Source organism: Procambarus clarkii, chromosome 24 (genome assembly GCF_040958095.1).
Source record: "Procambarus clarkii isolate CNS0578487 chromosome 24, FALCON_Pclarkii_2.0, whole genome shotgun sequence".
NCBI classification, from domain to species: Eukaryota; Metazoa; Arthropoda; class Malacostraca; order Decapoda; family Cambaridae; genus Procambarus; species Procambarus clarkii.
This window is the reverse complement of record NC_091173.1, coordinates 2154740-2178252: the sequence shown is the minus strand read 5'-3', so window position 1 is coordinate 2178252 and position 23513 is coordinate 2154740. Positions and strand designations below refer to the sequence as shown.

Below are 23513 nucleotides of genomic sequence, written 5' to 3'. Positions count from 1 at the left end.
AACAGCAGAGAGCCCGAAGGACTAACTAAGGCGGCACACACGTACCGCGACGGGAAGGCGCTTGGCACACGCCGCACTGGGGAGACCTGACTAGAGATGAACAGAAAACCTCACCTTGGGTTTAGAAGTGTAGGGCAGGAGGGGCCTGCCGGAACAGTCTGGGGTGTCGAGGGCCCCAGGATGTCCGTGAGAGAGAGGCCAGGTACCGAGTCAGCTGGCGTGTTGTCCATCTCGTGCGAAGTCGGGCGGCCGGGGAGTGGTTGCGAGGGCAGCGGCGAGGGCAGGCGGAGTGAGGCGGAGCCCCATTGTGCGCCCGTATTTATACGGCCCCAAACTGCCCGCGCAACGCCGCGGGACGCGCTGCGCAATTGTTTCTTTCTCCCCCGCCAGAAACATCCCCGCTTGTGATGCAAGCAGTGACCATTTCTCTGCTCAAATTATCGCAAATTTAATTTATGATGTTAACAAGTAGAATGCGTATTTCTAATCAAATCTAGCATAACTAGCCAGAAAACGTTAAAGATTATTTAAAAATACATGGCTGGAAGTTAAATCAACTCCATAGAAGAATATTTTTGTTATAGATACCAATCGTATTTGTTGGTATGTGTTCGCTACTTAAACTATCATGTACTGTATTTATGTAAAATCTCTCTGTTTTCTGAGGTTGGAAGAAAACGTGCTCAGATTGGGGACTTGTTTATTTTATAATGGTAAATAATAAATTAATTAATATATAATAAATTAATAAATAATAAATAATAAATTAATAAATAATAAATTAATAAATAATAAATTAATATATAATAAAATAATTATTATTATATAATAAATAATAATAACAAATAGTATAATGATAAGCAATTATTTTTAATGAATCAAATAGGTAATTAGGATGAATGATAAATAATTATTGACTAGTGCATAACAATAAAGTATTAAGGAATAATTATAATGAATAATCCTTAATGATAAAGTAGAAATCAATTACAATTAATAACTACATCCATAGGTAGTAAATGAAAGTTGCATTAATTTAATTAGACTAATTACAATTTATGGGAATATTTCTTAGCTATCTGCAGGCTTATCACTTTGGGGGTTCCGGCGGAGCACCCCCAATCCCGCGAGGGCCAGCGGGAGAAGGATTAAGGAGAAGGGTTTCCTTACTCTTACTAGCACGTAGACTGCGCAAAGGATTAGCTGCGGACAGCGGGACACTTGGGGACCGGCGCTGCACTCCCACCGCAGGCCAGTTGGCCGGACCCCCCCCCCCCGAAGGGCGAGGCCCGGTGGCCGCAAGGAGGCCTCAGAGTGGCGGAGCAACAACGTCCCGGACGTAGTCAGCTGGGGGTTTCAGCTGGTTGCTGGACCCGCCATTATCTCCGTTGGCGAGCCCGTCAAGAGAGCTGAGTGGCCCTATCAATTCTAAAGGTAAGAGGGCGTGGTCGGCTGGAGGCGATCGAGCCTAGCTCAACCCCCAACCCCGAAGGGCAAACGCGGCGGCTGGCCGCTGTAACTAGGAATGTGTGTCGACCTCATGGGTGCAGTAGTCTGCCCTCGGGCTCCATCCCTTTTCCTTGTTCATCAATGGTGTACCTTGTGCGCCTTCCGTAGTCGGTTCTGGAAGTATTAAGGCAGTAAGGGTGGGCAGAAACGGGCATGCAGTATGAACGTGACGGGCAAGGAACCTACCCCTTAAGGGTACTGCTGGAATTAGTTTCTAAGAGGAGGGGGACATTTCCGGAAGCGAACTGGGCAAGTGTCATTAATGGATAAAGCCAGGGTTATACCCTGCGGAAAACTCTGAAAAGGAACACTGGCACAGGGAATAGGAGTGACTAGAGGGGAAAGGAAGAGAAAAAGATCTTCCAGGAAACTAGTCTGTAGCGAAGTGAGGTAACTATCAAACCGAGCAGAACTTTAGCGGGAAAAAAAACCCAGACAAGTAAAAAAGGTTGGGGGGGGGGGAACCAGTTACCGTATCTGGGTCAAGGGCAGAAGTTTATCCAGGGGGAGGGATCTAGCAAGTAATAATTCATTTCAAAATAATCCAATAGAATAATATAAAACAATAGAACAGCCCAACATAATCAATATTTATATGACCACTATGTATACAATATCAAATCAATAAATAAATAAAACCATAAATCAAATATAAGAAACAGGTCTTAAGACGTAACTGCAACATGCTTGCGTCCAGAGTGACACGAATTATAAGGATGGTAACCGAGTCCGTTACAGTGATCTCCATTGTAAGTTGGCCTCCGAAAGCATGTTAAGAGCTGAATAGTTAGCCTAAGAAACTGCCTTATGAGGCGTAAATGAGTTTAGTGTGAGTGTCGATGAGCATTCTGCGAGCAGCAGTACCCCAAGAACTTCAAGATCTGGGGATCTGAGGCAAAGAGAAATGGACACCAGGAAGGCTAGGGATCCGTAAATGTAAAATAATTAATGTAATTAATATAGTAAAATATCAGAAATAAGGACGAAAATAGTAAACCAACTCCCAGACTCATAATAAATTAATACGGACAAGATGGAAATAAAAATTGAATGACAGTACTATAAATTAGTATAGCAACTAATGAATATATTCATACACATACATATATATATATACATATATACACATACATATACATATGCACACACACGCACACACACATACATTCACAAGAAATAAATAGTACCTTACAAATATAACGAAGTTTTCACTAAGAAAATGTAAAAGAGAGACATAAGCACTAGAAGGATAGGGAAAAGCACAAAATACTCCTTCCAAAGTACGAGGTCGCAGGACCATTAGCCCGCTAACAGGGCGGGCCCGCCCAGCTAAGGGCTCCACAGGGGCCCCGGCTAAGGGCGTAACGGCTGGCCCAGCTAATGGGCCTAGTACAGGGCCGACCGAGGGCATGGCGAAAAATGCCAGAGAAAACGATAACAAGTAAAGCAGAGGGAGGGTAGAAGTAGGGCGACTAAAACCCGGACCTAATAATAAAGAACTTAAATAAGTAGTAGTATGATACAGTAGGAACTGTATAAATAATAATAATAATAATAATAATAATAATAATAATTTTTATTTAGGTAAAGGTACATACATAAAGAGATTTTACAAAGTTTGTTGGCTTTATAGATAAGAGCTAGTACATACAATGCCTAAAGCCACTATTACGCAAAGCGTTTCGGGCAGGAAAAAACCCTAATGACTAAAGCTTAAAACTAATGGGTAAAAAGAAAAAAATGCGTTGAGTACAAATAAAAATAGAGGTAAAAGAGGGGGGAACATTGTTGAAAAAGCAGCACAAATACAATTACAAATTATTACAGAAAATTACATTCAAACAGCGTTGATTTGAAAAACAAAAAACATACATGGGTTGACAATAGAGGGGTAAGGTAGGTTACAGGGAATTTATTAGGTATAGCTTCGTTTTTAACTTAAACTGGTTGAGAGAGGTACTGTCTTTAACATGGTTGGGAAGGTCATTCCACATTCTGGGCCCCCTTGATTTGTAGAGCATTTCTGGTTTGATTAAGTCGTACTCTAGGAATATCAAAACTGTATTTATTTCTGGTGTGGTGCTCATGGGTTCTGTTACAACCTTCTATGAAGCTTTTGAGATCAGGATTGGCATTATAGTTTAGCGTTTTATATATGTATAATACACATGAGAGAATGTGCAGTGACTTAATGTCTAACATATTCAGGGATTTGAATAGGGGTACCGAGTGATGTCTGGAGCCAGAATTGGATATTGTCCTAATAGCAGCTTTGTGTTGAGTAATTAGAGGACGTAAGTGATTTTGGGTAGTAGAGCCCCAAGCACAAATACCATAGTTGAGATATGGATAGATAAGGGAGTAATAGAGAGTCACCAGGGCAGGGCGTGGTACATAATATCTGATCTTAGAAAGAATGCCCACAGTTTTTGGAACTTTTTTTGATATGTTTAGAATGTGTCCCTGGAAATTCAGCTTGTGGTCAATGAGAATGCCAAGGAATTTGCCATCTAATTTGTTACAAATTTGGGTATTGTTTATTTTAAGATTTATTTGATTAGAGGATTTATTGCCAAACAGAATATAGAAAGTTTTGTCAATGTTAAGGGTGAGTTTGTTGGCAGTTAGCCACAGATGGACTATATTTAGCTCAGTATTTACTGTGGCATTTAGAGCAAGGGGATCAGGACTGGAGTAAATGAAGGTTGTGTCGTCAGCAAATAGAATTGGTTTGAGGTGTTGGGAGGCATTTGGAAGGTCATTAATGTAGATGAGAAAGAGGAGAGGGCCAACTATGCTGCCCTGGGGAACACCAATGTTGATGGGTAGGGTGGGAGAAATTGTATTATTCACAGAAACACATTGGAGCCTGTCAGTAAGGTAGGATTTGAGGTATTGTAGGGAGTGTCCTCTGACACCATAATGATGTAATTTAAGAAGAAGGTTTTGGTGGTTGACAGTATCGAAAGCTTTACGCAGGTCCACAAATAACCCAACAGGGAACTCATTTTTATCAAGAGCTGTATGAATCGAGTTAAGCATACTAATAAGTGCATCGTTAGTGCTTTTTTTGGGCCTGAAGCCATATTGGCAAGGGCTAAGCATATTGAGTTTGGCTAGATATGAGTAAAGCTGCTTATAGATTAGTTTTTCAAAATTTTTTGACAAGTTTGGCAGGATTGATATAGGTCTGTAGTTGTTAACATCTGTGAGATCACCACATTTGTGGACAGGCGTTACTCTCGCTTTTTTTAGAATATCTGGAAAGGTTTGGAGTTCAAGTGACTTGTTGAAGAGCAAAGCAATAGCAGGGGCTAAAGATCTGGAGGCTTTTTTGTAGATTAAAGTTGGTATCTCCTCAAGGGCACCAGACTTGGTTTTAAGGGAAAGGATTATCTCATTGACGTCAATGGAATTAATAGGCTTTAGGTACAGAGACTGGGGATAGTTCCCTGTAAGATAGTCCTTAATGTCAGTACTGGAAGATGGAATATCATTAGCAAGGGATGAACCAATGGAAGAGAAAAACCTATTGAACTCAATAGCAGAATCAGAGGCTGAAAGCTGACCATCGTTATTAGACAGGAGAGTCGGTTTGTTATTTAAAGACTTCTTTGATCCCAATATTTGTGAAATTGTTCTCCATGTTTGTTTAATGTTGCTCTTTATTTGGGTAAATTTATCTTCGTAGTATTTAGTTTTGGCTCGTCTAATTATCTTAGATAGCAATAATGAGTAATTCTTTGAGAATTCTTTGGAGACAATTCCTAACCTATACTTCTTCTCAAGGTCATGTTTTTTATTAATAGATTTAAGTATTCCCTTTGTAAGCCAGGGATTGTTAAGCCTTTTGGTTGTGACTTGTTTTGTAAGCATAGGACAGTGGGTATTATAAAGGCTAAGAGTTTTTTGAAGAAAAGATTGAACTGCTAGGTTGATGTCCTCTATGTTACCTAACTCGGACTCCCAGTTGACATTATCAGTAGCAGTTATAAAATTGTCTATAGCAGTTTCATTGTGTAGTCTAAAACGTATCTCTCTTGACTCAAGAGGTGGTTTGCTAATGTTAGTTAAGAGAAATGTGGGGTAATGGTCTGTAGTGCTATCGGTGATTATACCTGAAGTAAGCGGAGAGGTTATGTTGGTCCAGATGTGATCTAGAGTCGTGGCAGTGCTAGATAGATAAATAAGTAAATGTCCCACACTGGGGAGGAGGAAGTAAGCAGGGAAACCCTAACCTTAACAAACCAACAATAACGTAGCATGCACAACACGAACACTAGTGGTCAACAAGGGCAAAATAAGGGCTTAACAAACAACAGTTGCCAAATGTAAACTGTAAAATCCTGCCTCTGAACATCAGCAGCTGGAACACTTGCAGCTGGACATTGGCAACTGGTGCATCGACATCTGCCAAAGATAAATAAATAGTGGCAACTGGCCACCAGGGAAAACTTCGGATATAAGTAGAAGTCCAACTGCAAGACAATTAGGGACCATATAGAACCTGGGAGCCAACAAGGGAATGATGAGTATCTTCGGCCGCTGCCGAAGATACAAAATTAGCGGCAACGGACCAAGGGGGAAACTGCAGCAGTAAGGGAAGTGCGACTGCAAAACAGATCATGCTCAAATAATGCTGGAATATAACTCTTTAGGGAAAACGGGATTAATGCATGAAGCTGAAATAAATTACAATCAAATACAATAAACCGAAAGGAGTGCTAATAGGCACAACGTCGGCTGGAACGCTTCTGCTGGAACTTCGGGGGCTGGCGCGTCGGCAGCTGGACCCTTGGGAGCTGGAACGCAGTAGGATGGGCATTATCAGTTGGGACCGCTTCAACTGGAACATCAGGAACAACTTCACCCGTAGCATGGGAGCTGGTCCAACAACCGCTGGAACGTCAGCAGTTGGACCATGTTCCACCTGAACAGCAGCAAGCTGGGACAGCAACAGCTGTACCCACAGCAGCTAGAACACCGACAGCTGCAGCAGCTGGACACCAAAATTGAGGAACAACGTAGTAAGAGAGTGGCGGCTCGGACACTAGGGCAGACGGCTGGACCAGCTGCAACAGACCCAACCGAGCATCGGCCGCTAGAACACAGTGACACGTCGCAGGAAGAACGTCGGCCGGACAACCCCTGAACGAAGGCAGCTAAGACGTCGGTGGCTGTGAAAACCTTCCGGGCTACACCGGGCAGACAACACGTCTGGATAAACCAGCGGCCAGAAAGGCCGTGTTTTTATATGACCAATATAAATATAATACCTGAATAACATCGCCGGCTTAACTCATCACAGGAAGAACGTCGGCTGGAGAGCAGCCCCTGAACGCAGTCAGCTAAGACGGCAGCGGCTGTCAACCTTCCTGGCTACATTGGGCAGACAACATGTCTGGATAAACCAGCAGCCGGGAGGCTGCAGATTCTTCCGGGCTACACCGGACAGACAAACGACTGGAAAACTTTTACTGGTACTGGTAAACGAAACTGGTACTGTCTAGCTGTCAGTACTTAATAACTTAATGACAAAGTCAAGAAAACAAGTATAAAGGTAAAACAGTAAGTAAAATGACATGCATTTAGGCAATGCATAATTAGCAATAAATTGCTGATGGAACTAATCATAATACGAGTCCAAGATAAACTTAAAGGGAGAGGCATGAGGCCCGAACACAGCGTCTAGGACATCCTAGCTGACTTTACTTAACTTAAAGGTGAAGCATAAGTTAAACAAACAATTGTAAACCAGTAAAGTAAAACATGCAGCAAGAGCGATGTAAAATGTGGGAAATTTGCTGAGGAAACTAAACGTAAATGCAGGGCCAGAATAAACTTAAAGCAAGAGGCAAGGGCCCGATCCCTGCAACTATCACATCCTAGCTGACTTTACATAATAACTTAAAGGCAAAGCAGAGGATAAACAAACCTAAATGCAAAGCCTGCAAAAGAAAACATGCAGCTTGACACTGCATAAAATTCATTAGTAAATTAAGGAAACATGGAAAAACAAGTCCATGAAAACTTAAAGCTAGGGGCCAGAGGCCTGTGACTCGGCAGCTAGCCTAACCTAGCTGACTTTACCTAATAACTTATAGGCAATGAGCAAAAGTTAAAATAAACCTAAATGCAAAACCTGCAAAAGAAAACATGCAGCTTGACACTGCATTAAATTCATTAATAAATTAAGGAAACTTATGGAAAATACAAGTCCATGAAAAATTAAAGCTAGGGGCGAAAGCAAAGGTAAAATTACAGTAAATATTGTAGCGTGAGGAAACACGCCATGACTAACAGTCAGACTATAAAGAAGGACTTATATAAAGAACGTAAATAATAAATAACGGCACAACAGAAGTCGCCCAAGTAGCAGACCTCACGTCGACTGGGTGAGGGAGCTTAAGGTACAGGGCTGAGCAGTTGGGGGAGGTGGGGAAAGGTTTCCCGTTTTTGGGAAAAACAGTGTTCTTTTCTTCGCACATGGAACACGGAACCTTACACGCTCTCTGATTTACTGTTTAATAGATATTCACAAATAAAGCTTATGATTGTATATGTTATCAAAAAGGCAGTGACAAAGTCATTTTTGCGTTTTAATACAGAGATTAAATCTTAATTAATGTGACAGGAAAGAGATTCATATTTTAAAGGTTTTTGAACCGTCGCTCTCCCTATCGATAGGAACTAACTTTTTTTTGTTATTATTAACAAACTTAAGTATACACAGCAATGTGCTGCTACCCTATTCTATATGAAAGATTACACAGTGTATATCAAAAACTAACTATAGTTCATCAAATATTCCCATCTCACAGGATGGTTAGAAATACATGGAATCAGGGGATAAAATACCAGCCTCAATAAAAAAAATCAACTCTGACTAACAATCAGGTGAGAACATAAAATGTAAGGCTGATCTATTAGCCTCCGTTCAAAGTACCTTATACCATTTGGTCTGAAGTCACTTATAACAGGGCAATCACAGATATAGTGTTGGTGAGTATGTCCCAGCTCTTGTTCACATAGTTTACAATTGGAATGTTCACCATTGGGGGCCATTTATTACCTGCACCCACCTGCGATACATATTGATATCCTAGCCTAATTCTGGCAATTACAGTGTCACACTGTCATTGTGACACTAGTGGAAGTTTTATGCTGTCCGTTCATATAATTCTCGATTCTAAACATGTTTAGTTAGTTTAGTTCATTTATTATGCACCCCATACCCATCTTGTGGGCGGTGGTGGAAAAGGTTACAGAGGCACATAAACATGTCATAGCTCTTTATACTCTTGCTTTCTGGCTTTTGTGTGTCAGTGACTGTTCTTCTGTCTTCCCTAATTACCTAAAATATTGCGGCTTTGACAGAAGAAATTGGAATGCCCATATCCCACTCAATTTCAAGCTTATCACATTCAGTTTTAGCTGCCTTGTTTGTGTCATCATGCTGGACAACACCTATATGAGAAGGTATCCATACAAATGAGACTTTGAAACTCCTACTGTTTGCAATAATAATGTTGTTTATAATGGATGTTACAACTACAACCTTTTGAAGATCAATGCTAATTTTATCTAGATAATGTAATAAACGAAAGTTTTCTATGTCAACAGTATGGCAAAAATATAAGCTACACTTTAAATACTTTGCATAAATATAACTGAAGTGAAAGCGAAGATATATGCATTTGTATAGCTACTTGATACTGTACAGTTACTTGATGGCTTGTTCTAAGAGTGTGAAGCCCTTCACACCAGCCAATAAATTGTGTAATTTATTTCCATATATGCTAATTAACTTTAAAATCTATATGTCAGAAGGAAGGAAAATGTAGACGTTAATGTGACAACATTTCAAGAAATATCTCTCTCTCTAAAGTTAAATAATAAAGCCCTATCGCCGGTGTCCGGACACATGAAAGCTACTTTGGTATCAGTGGCCAGCCAGGTGGAGATCACAGGCTGCACAATACTGATAAATTATGTAATTCACAAAGATGCGTTGGTAGACATTAATGTTTTATATTTTATTAAAAATACAGATATAAACTTTGTTTCATACGTTAAATGTAACAATATTTCAGTATATATAATATAAGCATAGTATATATAATTCAGTATATACAATATATAATAAGATAGTGTCATACCATCCCTGATATCCTTAAAAAAGCAAGAGTAACGCCAGTTCATAAAGGAGGTAATCCGGCAGACATAAACAACTATAGACCAATATCAAACTTACCCATATTATCAAAAATATTTGAAAAAATTATCTACAAACAGCTCTACTCCTATCACGTAAAATTCGACATTCTTAGCCCCTGTCAGTTTGGATTCCGCTCTCAAAAGAGTACCAACGATGCAATTATTAGTCTCCTTGATATAATTTACTCAACTCTTGACAAAAATGAGTTTTCAATTGGACTCTTCATTGACCTGAGAAAGGCCTTTGATACTGTTAATCACAAATACCTCTTAAGTAAACTCCAGCATTATGGAATCCGAGGCCATGCACTGGACTATATCCAATCCTATCTTAGTGATAGACACCAATGTGTAGCTATCAATAATATAATCTCTCACATTCTACCAATAACCGTTGGAGTGCCACAGGGCAGCATCTTGGGACCTCTTCTTTTTCTTATATACATTAATGATCTGCCTAATGTCTCTAACATTCTGAAACCTATTTTGTTTGCTGATGATACTACCCTCATCTACTCCAACCCCAACCCACATACACTAAATGGTGTTGTTAATAATGAACTAAAAAAAGTCCATTTATGGATGTCAACCAACAAACTAACACTTAACATAGAAAAGACCTACTACATCCTTCCAAGGGGTTGTCATAGCCAGGGGGTGGTAATGGGGGACGAGCTCCCATGACCTATAAAATGCTCCTATACGGCATGCGTCTCAAATAGCCTCTGACAACCAAGTCCAACTCCTGGCCTGCACGGGTGGCTTAGTCTAAGTCCGGCGGAACTGCTTTTACCGACAGGAGAAGGGGCGAGGGCGTGCCTCTGGCGCCTTAAAACCAGCTGCTCCGGGTAGATGGGACTCGATAGCCTGGGAAGGCAGCCCATCTAGGGGAAGGAAAACCCTGATTTTAAACCTCCGCTGCCTTGCGGCCATACCCTTGTTTTTGGGAAGGCTTCAGGAGTCAACCTCGAGGAAAAATCCGGAGTTGGAGCCCCTAAGGCAGTTCGTTGTTGACGTCGACCTCGTTCTGGCAGCTCCTGCGACGTTGCTGGAACCATGCGTATTGGCATTTGCCTCTCTATTGGATAATTTCAGCAACGTGGAGAGGGGGGACCTGCTGCATGGGTAACAGCTTCTCCTCCATATCTACCTACCCAGGCTTTGCGCCCTGGAGAGGACACTCCAGCTTCGCCTCACAGCGTCGAACCAACACGGGAAGCGACAGTCTACCGGTTTTAAGTCTTCTGCTCGATTGGCGAAGAGTGTGACGCCAGGGGTTGCTTCCGACGGTGGGAGGGGTCATCGCGCCCCACTGGGCAGCTACCGCCCGCCTCAAGCTGGGCAAACCCCAGCCAATAAGGTGTTGCCTCGCCACGGTCCGTTAACCTCACTGGGTGCGTGGGGTTTAGGGTGAAAACTGACAAGCGGCCCGACAACTTTGCACCAAGCAATACCAAACCAAAGAAGAAAATATCAACTGCCCTAAAGCTGGGCACATGGAACGTCAGGACACTGACACCAGGTTTCTCTGACGACCTGCAAGAAATCAATGACGCCCGAAAAACAGCAATCATCGATAGGGAGCTGAGCAAGCTGCAGATGGATATTGTTGCTCTCCAAGAGACCAGGCTCCCAGGATCAGGATCTGTGAGAGAGAGGACCTTCTCTTTCTTCTGGCAAGGAAAAGCTCCAGATGAGACCAGAGAACATGGTGTGGGATTTGCCGTCAGGAATGCACTGTTGGGACACATTATGCCACCGATGGGGGAAACCGAACGAATTCTGTCTCTGCAACTGTACTCCCAAACAGGACCAGTCAATGTAATTAGTGCATATGCACCAACCCTGACTTCTCCAGCAGAGGCAAAGGAAAAATTCTACGATGACCTCAACAGAGTCATAGCGAGAATCCCTGTAAAGGAGCCACTGTTCATCCTCGGCGACTTCAACGCCAGAGTGGGTGCCGAGCACAACATTTGGCCCACTTGCCTGGGTCAATTCGGCATAGGAAGGATGAATGAGAACGGGCAACGTCTGCTAGAACTCTGCTGCCTTCATGGTCTTTGTGTCACCAACACGTTCTTCGGCACAAAGCCTCAACACCGAGTATCTTGGAGACACCCCAGATCCAAGCACTGGCACCAGCTTGACCTGATTCTTACCAGGCGTGCAAGTCTACCCAGCGTCAAGATTACGCGTAGCTACCAGAGTGCTGTCTGTGACACCGACCACTCCCTGGTATGTAGCAGGGTCAAGATGCAACCAAAGAAGATTCATCACTCGAAAAAGGCGGGCAGACCTCGCATCGACACCACCAAGACCCGCAACCAGGACAAGGTGGAAGATTTTGCACACGTGCTCGAGGAAGCTCTTCCTGGCCCAGCTGGGGTCACTGCCTGTAAAAGATGGGAGCACTTCAGAGACGCTGTGTTCAACGCTGCCATTTCCACCTTTGGCAAGAAGACCAGCAGGTCGGCAGACTGGTTCGAGGCTCACTCGGAAGAGATGACACCTGTAATCGAAGAGAAGAGAAACGCCTTGGCAGCCTACAAAGCCTGCCCAAGTCGGCGCAACTTACAGATCCTTCGGGCCGTCCGCTGCAAAGTGCAGCAGAGCGCCAGGCGATGTGCCAACAACTATTGGCTCCAGCTCTGCTCCCAGATACAGACTGCAGCGGATACAGGCAATGTAAGGGGAATGTATGACGGCATCAAGCAGGCCCTTGGCCCAATCCAGAGGAAGACCGCTCCTCTGAAATCTGCCACTGGCGAGGTGATTCAGGACCAGACACTGCAGCTGAAGCGCTGGGTCGAGCACTACTCTGAGCTATACGCCAGGGACAATGTGGTCACCGAAGATGCCCTGAGCGCCATTGAGTGTCTGCCTGTGTTAATGGAGCTCGACAGTGAACCGACCCTGGAAGAACTCAGCGATGCCCTAGACTCCCTTGCTTCTGGTAAAGCTCCTGGCAAAGATGGCATTCCTGCTGAGACCTTGAAGTGCTGCAGAGGTAGCCTGCTCATGGAGCTGCACGAAATTCTCTGCCTCTGCTGGGAAGAAGGAGAGGTGCCACAGGACATGAGGGATGCCAACATCGTCACACTGTATAAGAATAAAGGTGACAGGGGCGACTGCAACAACTACCGTGGAATCTCCCTCCTCAGTATTGTCGGAAAGCTGTTTGCTCGAGTCGCATTGAAGAGGCTCCAAGTACTTGCAGAGAGAGTTTATCCAGAATCACAATGTGGATTCAGAGCTGGCAGGTCCACCATCGACATGGTCTTTTCCCTCAGACAACTGCAGGAGAAATGCAGGGAACAGAAGCAGCCACTCTTTGTAGCCTTCATAGACCTGACGAAGGCCTTCGACCTCGTCAGCAGGGATGGCCTGTTCAAGATCCTCCCCAAGATCGGATGCCCACCCAGGCTCCTCAGCATCATCAGATCTTTCCATGAGAACATGAGGGGCACCGTGGTCTTTGATGGCCTAACATCAGGCGCCTTTGACATCCGAAGTGGAGTAAAGCAGGGCTGCGTACTGGCTCCAACCCTATTCGGGATTTTCTTCGCAGTTATGCTGCGGCACGCCTTCGGATCTGTCACGGAAGGCATTTACCTCCGGACCAGGTCGGATGGGAAGCTCTTTAACCTCGCCAGGCTGAGAGCCAAGACAAAGGTTCGGCTGAGGTGTCTGCGCGACTTCCTCTTTGCCGACGACGCAGTAGTCACTGCCCACTCAGCTGAAGACCTCCAACGGCTCATAACCCGCTTCAGCGAGGCCTCTCAGGCTTTCGGACTCACCATCAGTCTGAAGAAAACACAAGTCATGGGACAAGGAGTGGACTCCCCACCTGACATCGGCATCTCTGATTCCAAACTGGAAGTTGTTCACGACTTCGTGTACCTGGGCTCCACAATCTCTGACTCCCTCTCTCTTGATACGGAGCTAAACAAACGCATCGGTAAGGCATCTACTACCATGTCCAAACTGACAAAGAGAGTGTGGGCCAACAATAGGCTAACTGAGTATACTAAGATTCAGGTTTACAGATCCTGTGTCCTGAGCACTCTCCTTTATGGCAGTGAGTCTTGGACACTCCGCGCCCGTCAGGAAAGACGGCTGAATGCCTACCACATGCGCTGCCTTCGACACATCTTGGACATCACCTGGCAGGACAAGGTGACAAACAACAACGTCTTGGGGAGAGCAAGAATCACCAGCATGTACACAATGCTGAAACAGAGACGAATGCGCTGGCTCGGGCACGTTGTGCGAATGGGCGACGGCAGGATCCCCAAGGATCTCCTGTATGGAGAGCTGAGGCAGGGAAAGCGTCCAGTAGGCAAGCCCCAGCTACGGTACAAAGACGTATGCAAAAGGGACCTGAAAGCCATGGACGTCGATCTTGCTATATGGGAGACACTGGCTACAGACCGTTCAGCCTGGAGGCAGTCTGTTCAACGAGGTCTCTCCAAGTTCGAGGAGTCACTTGCCAAGGAATCGGAGGCAAAGAGACAGAGAAGGAAAGCCTTCGGACTTCGTTTGTGCTCGGTGTGGGATGGACTGCCACTCTCGGATTGGCCTCATCAGTCACACCAGACGCTGCACCAGGATTGACAACTAGGGCGCAACTCCATTGTCTCCCGAGACTGAAGGATGCCTACTACTACATCCTATTCGGAAGCAAATCTACAAATGCAATTCAGCTTCAGATTGACAATGTAAACATTAGCAATAAAAATGATGGAAAGTTTCTTGGCATATTCCTAGACAAGAGACTCAACTTCAGTACCCACATACAACACATAACTAAGAAAGTCTCTAAAACAGTTGGTATACTCTCCAAAATCAGATATTATGTTCCTAACTCTGCTCTCATCTCTCTATATTATGCACTAATCTATCCCTATCTCAACTATGGTATCTGTGCATGGGGTTCAACCACTGCAAACCACCTCAAGTCCATCATCACCCAGCAAAAATCTGCTATCAGAATAATAACAAATTCTGCTTTCAGACAACACACAGCCCCCTTGTTTAACTCCCTAAACATGCTAAACATAATCTCACTCCACAAACTCTCTTGTGTCAACTACATTTACAAAACCTTGTTCTTAAATGCAAATCCTGCTCTGAAACTCTTTTTGGACAGATGTAATAGGACCCATTATCACCACACCAGAAATAAATATCTCTCTGATATCCCCAGAGTTAAACTTAATCTGTGTAAACATTCTATGCAAATAAAGGGACCCAGTTTATGGAACTCACTCCCTACTGAATTGAAAAGCTGTCCAACTTTTACATCATTCAAAATCAATACTAAAAACTACCTAATTTCATCTTCATAGTTTTTCACTTTTTGCCTTAAAATTGCCCTGTATCTACTGCCCGAAACGCTTTGCGTAATAGTGGCTTTAGGCATTGTATGTACTAGCTCTATCTATAAAGCCAACAAACATTGTAAAATCTCTTTATGTATGTACCTTTACCTAAATAAAAATTATTATTATTATTATTGTTACCCAATCTCCCAACCTTAATGTTCCCAATTTGAACATCTTTACCATTGAGATCATTGCTGTTTTCTTATATGTGCTGCCAATCTGTTGTATGGTGTTTATAAATCTTGTTATCTGTATCTTTTGCTACCCAGTCTCCCAATCTTTATGTACCCAATCTGAACATCTTTACCATTGTGATCATTGCTGTCTTATATGTGCTGTCAATCTGCTGTATGGTGTCTATTAATCTTGTTTAAATTACTAATCAAGCTGTCAATGTAATCAATCAGAGCTTCAATATAACAATGTGCTTTAATATACTTACTTATCTCTCTCATCTCATTTTTCTCTTGTAATGTATCTTTCATTTATCAATTCTGATAGAAATTACCTACTTAAAATTATCTGTTAGATTAAGGACCTGCCCGAAACGCTGCGCGTACTAGTGGCTGTACAAGAATGTAATTACTGTACTATCGAATGTATTCTCTCAAACCCAATGTACCTTCTTGTATATATATAAATAAAATAAAATAAAATAAATAAAGGTCCTAGGGAACTAGCTAAGGCGGCACGAACGGCGCTAAACACACGCCAGCACTGGGGATAGTCCTGACTAACTTGAACAGGAAACTCTCTTACCTTAAGGTCTGCTGAGTAGGGCAAGGGGCCCCTGCCGTACCGGCCTGGAATGTCGAAGGCCCCAAAGGATCAGAGAACGTCAGATCTGGGACCATAGTAGTGAGGATGGGGTCCATTTGCTTAAGAAATCTCGTGTACACAGTAAAGCAGACTGGAGATGCAGTATAGAGTACTGGCCCACGTATCGATGAGGCGCGGCGCTGAGCGTGGAGCCGCTTCGTGAATCACGGACCGTGTCTGGAAAGGGAGTGAGGGCGAGACCTCACTTCCCGCGCTATTTATGCCACCCAGACTGTCCGCACCGCGCCTTGCGGAATGCGGTGCGCAATTGTCTCTTCCTTCCCCATCAGAAACTCCACCGCCTTTCGTCCTAAAGGCAGTGGCCATATTCTGCGGTTGGAAGAAAACGCTCACAGAGTGGGGGGACTTATTTTATTTTATAATAATAATAATAATTAATTATTTAAATACAAATAATTAATTAATAATAATAGTCATAATTAATGATTAAATAATGATTAAATAATTAATAATCCTTAAATGAAGAAGCATAATAGCTCATTATAACGAATAAATAGATAATTAAAGTGGAATTAATTATGGTGACTAATAATGATTAGTGAATAACCATAACCTATTATACAGAAATAAAATTAATGGATAGCTGTTATAATGATAATGAATTTACGGTATTTCTAATTCTTGGTATTCTTGGCTTATCACTTTGGGGGTTCCGTCAGAGCACCCCCAAGGTAAGACAAATTCGTTGCAAGATGGAACAAGTGTCCCCAGCAAACTGCTTTAGCGTCTTCCCTTGGAAAGTAAAACCGGGGAAGCAAGGTTTCCTGGGAGGAGGGTGGGCGTTTTGTAGTGTATCTGGCGAGGCGGAGGCGAGCAAGAGGTCGCTGAGTCCGCGGGCTCGCTTTTAAGTACCCCGGGCACTGGGGACATTCCTAACTAAAACAGGGCGCCCCACACGCGGGCGTGTAGGGGAAACACGGGCAGGACTGTACCTTAGGATAATGGAGATGGGCCGGCTGCTCTGGAACGCCTATGGCTAACAATGAAAACGTCACTCAATAAGGAGCCCCCGTGTGGGCCGCCCTTAATTGTAGGCGACAGGGGGTGGCGTGGAAGGCTATGTCGAAGGCGAGTAGTCGTCTGAGGTACCGGCGTCGTAGTCCACATGTAACGGATGGCGGCGGAGCGTTTTGTAATGTATCTAGCGAGGAGGAGGCGAGCAAGAGGCGCCGAGACCGCGGGTGCGCTTTTAAGTACCCTGCTCGATGCGCGCGCGCGCTACTTAGTCGGTTAGTCTCCAAATCATGGTAATACACTTTCTTCCTCTCAGAACTTCACCGCTTTTGTTGTGAAAGCAGTGACTATTACTGTTTGTATGTTAATTATGACGCATGATCATGTCTAGTTGAATTATGGTTGAACCAGTCAGATTATATATGTCAGCCACAAGCAAGAAATTATCACAAGAAGGTGCCAAGCTGAGGATTGTCATCCACAAGTACAGCAACTTTTACCTTTATTATAAACTTTAATATATATTCTATATCATCATAAATTAGGAGACATACAATATGTTTCCAATTTTGTTTTATTAAATTATATATTTTGAAAACAGAGATGTATTCTAGTTTACCTAATATAGAGCATGAATACCACAGACTCATCGTGCGAGTTGTAGTTTATTCTGCACTCCATACTTATCCTGTGAGTCTCAGTGTATTTTGAACCACATACTCATACTCATACTGTGAGTCTTAGTTTATTGTGCACCCTATACTCATCCTGAGGCTTAGGTTACTGTACACCCCTTAGTCATCATGTCTCCCAAGGGGTCCGTGTAATTGCCCAAAGCTAATTACCCCCGAGGACCACAGGCCTCTTCCGGTTGGTTGTTTGGTCTACCAGGCTGTTTGACGCGGCTGTCGTTTACACACATTACATTATATGTGGATATATATATATATATATATATATATATATATATATATATATATATATATATATATATATATATATATATTATCAAGAAGTAGACAGACATTTAGAATTAAGGATATGTAGGGGTAACAGAAGCTTGTGGAGTAGCAAAGTAATGACCTAGGTACCTTATATAAAATATTTTCTTCCATATACTAATTCAATCTTAGTGTTAGGGAAATTTAAGGTTGGCAGGGATTAGACATCATTCGCGGCGTATCTCGTAAGTTGGTGCAATTATCAGCTTTCCACAGGGATTGGTGGCTGATAATTCCTGATGTGGGACTGAATGTGTGCTTTGCCAGTGTGTTAATCTTTAATTAACATTTTTTTTCAAAATAGTTTTTTTTCAGGAATAATACATATTGTTCTTGATGGGGGGGAGGGGGGGGGGGGTGATTTTTTGTGCGTTAACAGTAATAAAAGGGTGAAATTTTGAGTGGAGAGTAAGGACAAAACACCCATACAGATACGGAAAATCACCTCCGCCCCAGCTGCGCCTGACGCTCAAGGCCACTATACGCTGCCATACTCTCAACTTCCCCAGCTGAGAAGAATCCTGGACTGACATAAATATTATCAAATTCACAAATGTCATGCTAATGTCAGTCAGATGTCACTGGTCAGAAGCAAGAAATTAGATGTAAAAGATATTGTGAGACTTAGTAGCACAAGGCAAGATACTACAGAGATGAAATTAGATATTTCAATGTTCTACTTTTTATTAAAGTATAGGTTACATTTTAATTGTATTCATTTGGATGCGAGTTGCAGATGTTGGATCCTTTTATATGAATAGAGTGTTTAAACAAATTTAGTCTGACTCTGGTAATATCACATATATTTATCTCTCACATCATTTATTTAATATATATGTGCATGATTTCAGAAACATGGTAATGATCCCAATGCGTTTTAGTTTGCCAATTAAACCTGGTCAAGCTTTTGATTTTTCAGGGGAGGAAGCTGATGGGACCTTGGGAACTGTAAAGCATTTACTTTCAGAGAGCATGCTATATGATGCAGTTGCTAGGGTTTATAGAGAAGGTACTGCACACTCTGGTTACAAAAAGGCAGCAACAATTTTGAAAAGGGAATTTAATGGTATTCCTAGGCAATTTGTGCAAGAATTTTGTAAATCTTGCCCAACTTGTGAAAAGACACAGCCCCAGACATGCTGCCCACCCCCTTTCTTAAACCGATTGTCAAAACGGAGTTTATGCATCGCATACAAGTAGACCTAGCTGATAGACATGAGAAATTCTCCAGACGGAGTCTATAACTATACTTGCCATGTGGTAGATCATTTCAGCAAATATCATATTGTGTTTCATTTAAAATCTAAAACTGCTAAGGAAGTTGCTTTAATGCTGGAGGAGCGCGTTTTATACCAACTTTAACTTACAAAAAAGCCTCCAGATCTTTATCCCCTGCTATTGCATTGCTCTTCAACATGTCACTTGAACTCCAAACCTTTCCAGATATTCTTAAAAAAAAAAAGCGAGAGTAACGCCTGTCCACAAATGTGGTGATCTCACAGATGTTAACAACTACAGACCTATATCAATCCTGCCAAACTTGTCAAAAAATTTTGAAAAACTAATCTACAAGCAGCTTTACTCTTATCTAGCCAAACACAATATACTTAGCTTTTGCCAATATGGCTTCAGACCCAAAAAAAAGCACTAACGATGCACTTATTAGTATGATTAACTTGATTCATGCAGCTCTTGATAAAAATGAGTTCCCTGTTGGGTTATTTGTGGACCTGCGTAAGGCTTTTCACACTGTCTACCACCAAAACCTTCTTCTTAAATTACATCATTATGGAGTCAGAAGACACTCCCAGCAATACCTCAAATCTTACCTTACTGACAGGCTCCAGTATGTTTCTGTGAATAATTCAATTTCTCCCACCCTACCCATCAACACTGGTGTTCCTCAGGGCAGCAAACTTGGCCCTCTCCTCTTTCTCATCTACATTAATGACCTTCCAAATGCCTCCCAACACCTCAAACCAATTCTATTTGCTGACGACACAACACAGTACAGTTACAAACCCATTAAGATTTCAACTTAGATTCAACAGAGCAGAAGACGTTGTTAAACACATATGGCAAAATCTTACTGAAGCGACCATACGAGTAATAAATACTCATACTCCGCCCAAGTAAAACAGAAACAAGCAACACTTAGTGGGCCAGCCAGAGGCTTAGGGCCCGCGCAGGAATATCCATGTACAAAAAAAAAAGACACAATCTTCATTTACTCCAGTCCTGACCCTCTTGCTCTAAATGCCACAGTAAATACTGAGCAAAATAAAGTCCATCTTTGGCTAACTGCCAACAAACTCACTCTTAACATTGACAAAACTTTCTATATTCTGTTTGGCAATAAATCCTCTAATCAAATAAATCTCAAAATAAACAATACCCAAATTTGTAACAAATTAGATGGCAAATTCCTTGGCGTTCTCATTGGCCACAAGCTTAATTTCCAGGGACACATTTTAAATATATCAAAATAAGTTTCAAAAACTTTGGCATTCTTTCTAAGATCAGATATTATGTACCCCGCCCTGCCCTGGTGACTCTCTATTACTCCCTTATCTATCCATATCTCAACTATGGTATTTGTGCTTGGGGTTCTACTACCCAAAATCATTTACGTCCTCTAATTACTCAACACAAAGCTGCTATTAGGACAATATCCAACTCTGGCCCCAGACATCACTCGGTACCCCTACTCAAATCTCTGAATATGTTAGATATTAAGTCACTGCACATTCTCTCTTGTGTATTATACATATATAAAACGCTGAACTGTAATGCCAATCCTGACCTCAAAAGCTTCATTGAAGGTTGTAACAGAACCCATGAGCACCACACCAGGAATAAATACAGTTTTGATATTCCTAGAGTACGACTTAATCAAACTAGAAATGCTCTACAAATCAAGGGGCCCAGAATGTGGAATGACCTTCCCAACCATGTTAAAGACTGTACCTCTCTCAACCAGTTTAAGATAAAAGCGAAGCTATACCTAATAAATTCCCTGTAATCTACTTACCCCTCTATTGTCAACCCATGTCTGTTTTTTTTAACAACGCTGTTTGTGGACCTAATTGTATTTGTGCTGCTTTTTCAGCCATGTTCCCCCCTTTTTATCTCTATTTTTATTTGTTCTCAATACATTTTATTCTTTATGCTCAATTAGTATTAAGCTTTAGTCATTTAAGTTTTTCCTGCCCGAAACGCTTTGCGTAATAGTGGCTTTAGGCATTGTATGTACTAGCTCTATCTTTAAATCCATCATTCTTTGTAAAATCTCTTGTATGTATGTACCTTACCTAAATAAACATTTATTATTATTTATTATTAATGCTGAAATGTCTTTTTGATCAGTGACAAGATCAATGACAAACAATGACAAGATCTTATACTTACAGGTGGGGGTACCTCTCTTATTTACTCACTCAGGCACATTTATACAAGCACTCGTAGGTGGCCTGACAGCTGGTTTCGCTCGTAGACACAGAGGGTACTCGCAGGAGGGCGTACTGTATGTCTACAGACACACACACACTCTTGGCACTGGCGGTGAGTAAGGGTGGTGACGTCACGTGGTACAGTGAGGGCGGTGGCGGCTGCAGGTTATATGGTACCATGCACTACACTGTACACTGTGGTACAGGTACACTGTGGTAAAGTCACACACAGATTACTTAGGCGGCGGCACTGCCTTAGTTCACTCTAAGTCACTCACAACAATCTTTGTCACCAGGGGTTACCTGATACTGATACCAGTCTGTTTCGCTCTGGAGATTTTGTTCCTTTAGGTTTCTGAACAATATATTGTGTGTTGTGTGTTACTGAGGAAGTCTTGGTTGTAGGGTTGATATAAAGCCATTGCTTGGTTACTGACTTTAATACTTAAACTGATATACGATTTGTTGCTTCCAAGCTGGTAGCGTCCTGTACGCTAGTGTTTACCTCTCCTTCTCCTGCGTCTGAGCCGCCGCACATAGAAAACGGATGGTACCATTTTCTGTGAACATGACATCCCTCCTTTTCTTTAAAAAGAATGAATACAGGATGTCTACCATGCTTGTAGCACAAAGCAAAGTTATTGACACAAAGTAAGTTATTAACATATCAAGAGATATTGCATACCTTTAACATTAATTAAGCACACAAAGAATTTAAACAACTTAATCTTTACCACAAAGGATTTCAATGTTAAAAATACATATGCAATGTTAAACAAACATGAAAGAAACTGCAATACATAGTTACAAAATATTGATTGAGAGATCTGCATTATTCAAACAATATTAAATTTAATTTGGCATAATCAGTAAATACTTTGCATTACGTAGGAACACAATTAATCATTAAATCACGTAGGGCGTTTAACATGACGTTTAGGACGAGTCTCCAAATACAAGAATATCCCTTGATGAATTGTTTGTCGGGTTATAACTCATTTTTTCTTTTTCCTTTGTACGACTTTGCACTTCATTTTTCTACACTAGTTGGAATCGATTTGAAATAGGCCATATTACGTGTTATACTATGATCTCTATTACTAGCTGTTACCATAGTTCCTTTTACACTAATCACTTTATATGATTTTATATCATACGGCATATCTAGCTTTCCCTCTTTTTTCTTTTTAACGAGAACAGTATCTCCAACCTTTATGAATTGTTCCTTTGCACGTTGATCATGAGCAATTTTCATTTTGTCCTTGGCTAGTGCATCCTTCTGAGCGAGACGTTTATCCGTTACCTCGGCTGGCATGACAGGTAGTGAGATCCTCATAGGAATTCCAAATAAAAGTTCGTCAGGCAACTTGCCCAGTGTTCCATGTGGTGTTGCTCGGTAGTTCCTGAGAAAAACATACATAGCTTGTTTCCAGGATCGTCCTTCGGCATGAGCACAGCGTACCGCTTTCATGAGAGGTTGCATGAATCTCTCGACTTCTCCGTTTGCTTGAGGATGTAGTGGCATCACACGGCGGTGTTTGAATCCAATATGCTCAGCAAAGTTGACAAAGTCTTGTCCATTGTCCGTCTTGACAACTTCAGGAATGCCAAAGTTTGAAAAGATCTTGTCGAGTTTCGGGATGACAGCCTTTGCAGATGTGGAAGTGATGATTTCTACTTCTGGATAACGTGAGTGATCATCAATGACTACCATCAAGTACTCTCCAGTTGGTAGCGGTCCGCAGAAGTCCATCGATACTTCCGTCCATGATGCAGCAGGTAGTGGTGAAGGTTGTAGAGGTGTTGGTCTTGAAGTATCCACTGCAGCTTGGCAAGGGACACAGGCATCATGCATATCCTTTGCTTGACGATCAATGCCAGGAAACCACACCTTTTCTCGTAGCAGCTGTTTGGTCCTAACAAGACCTTGGTGTCCTTGATGTGCAAGCTTCAGAGCACGTTGCTGGAGAACAGCTGGAATGACAATACGAGTACCTCACAGCACGGTGTTGCGTTGTTGCGTAACACTTAATTCTGTCTGGATGCGTTCAAGTGCTTTGAATGCATCTTGGTCAACTCCTGAGGGTGGGATGCGTGGAAACTTTTTCTTCGTCAATGCATCCACTGTTGCTTGCAGAGTTGGGTCCTCTAGGGTT

At 42.3% G+C, this 23513-nt stretch overlaps 1 long non-coding RNA gene across 2 annotated transcripts; it reads right to left on the bottom strand.

Moving 5' to 3' along the window:
• Window positions 1-743: 743 nt before the first annotated feature.
• Window positions 744-21867, bottom strand: LOC138368152 (uncharacterized). 2 transcript variants are annotated; one of them, XR_011229500.1, is made up of 3 exons: window positions 21317-21867; window positions 15873-16262; window positions 744-1623 (listed from the first exon to the last, which is right to left on the bottom strand). It is a non-coding gene; the product is annotated as an uncharacterized lncRNA (long non-coding RNA). The 2 variants fall into 2 exon arrangements; XR_011229501.1 differs by having other exon boundaries at window positions 21346-21867.
• Window positions 21868-23513: the final 1646 nt, after the last annotated feature.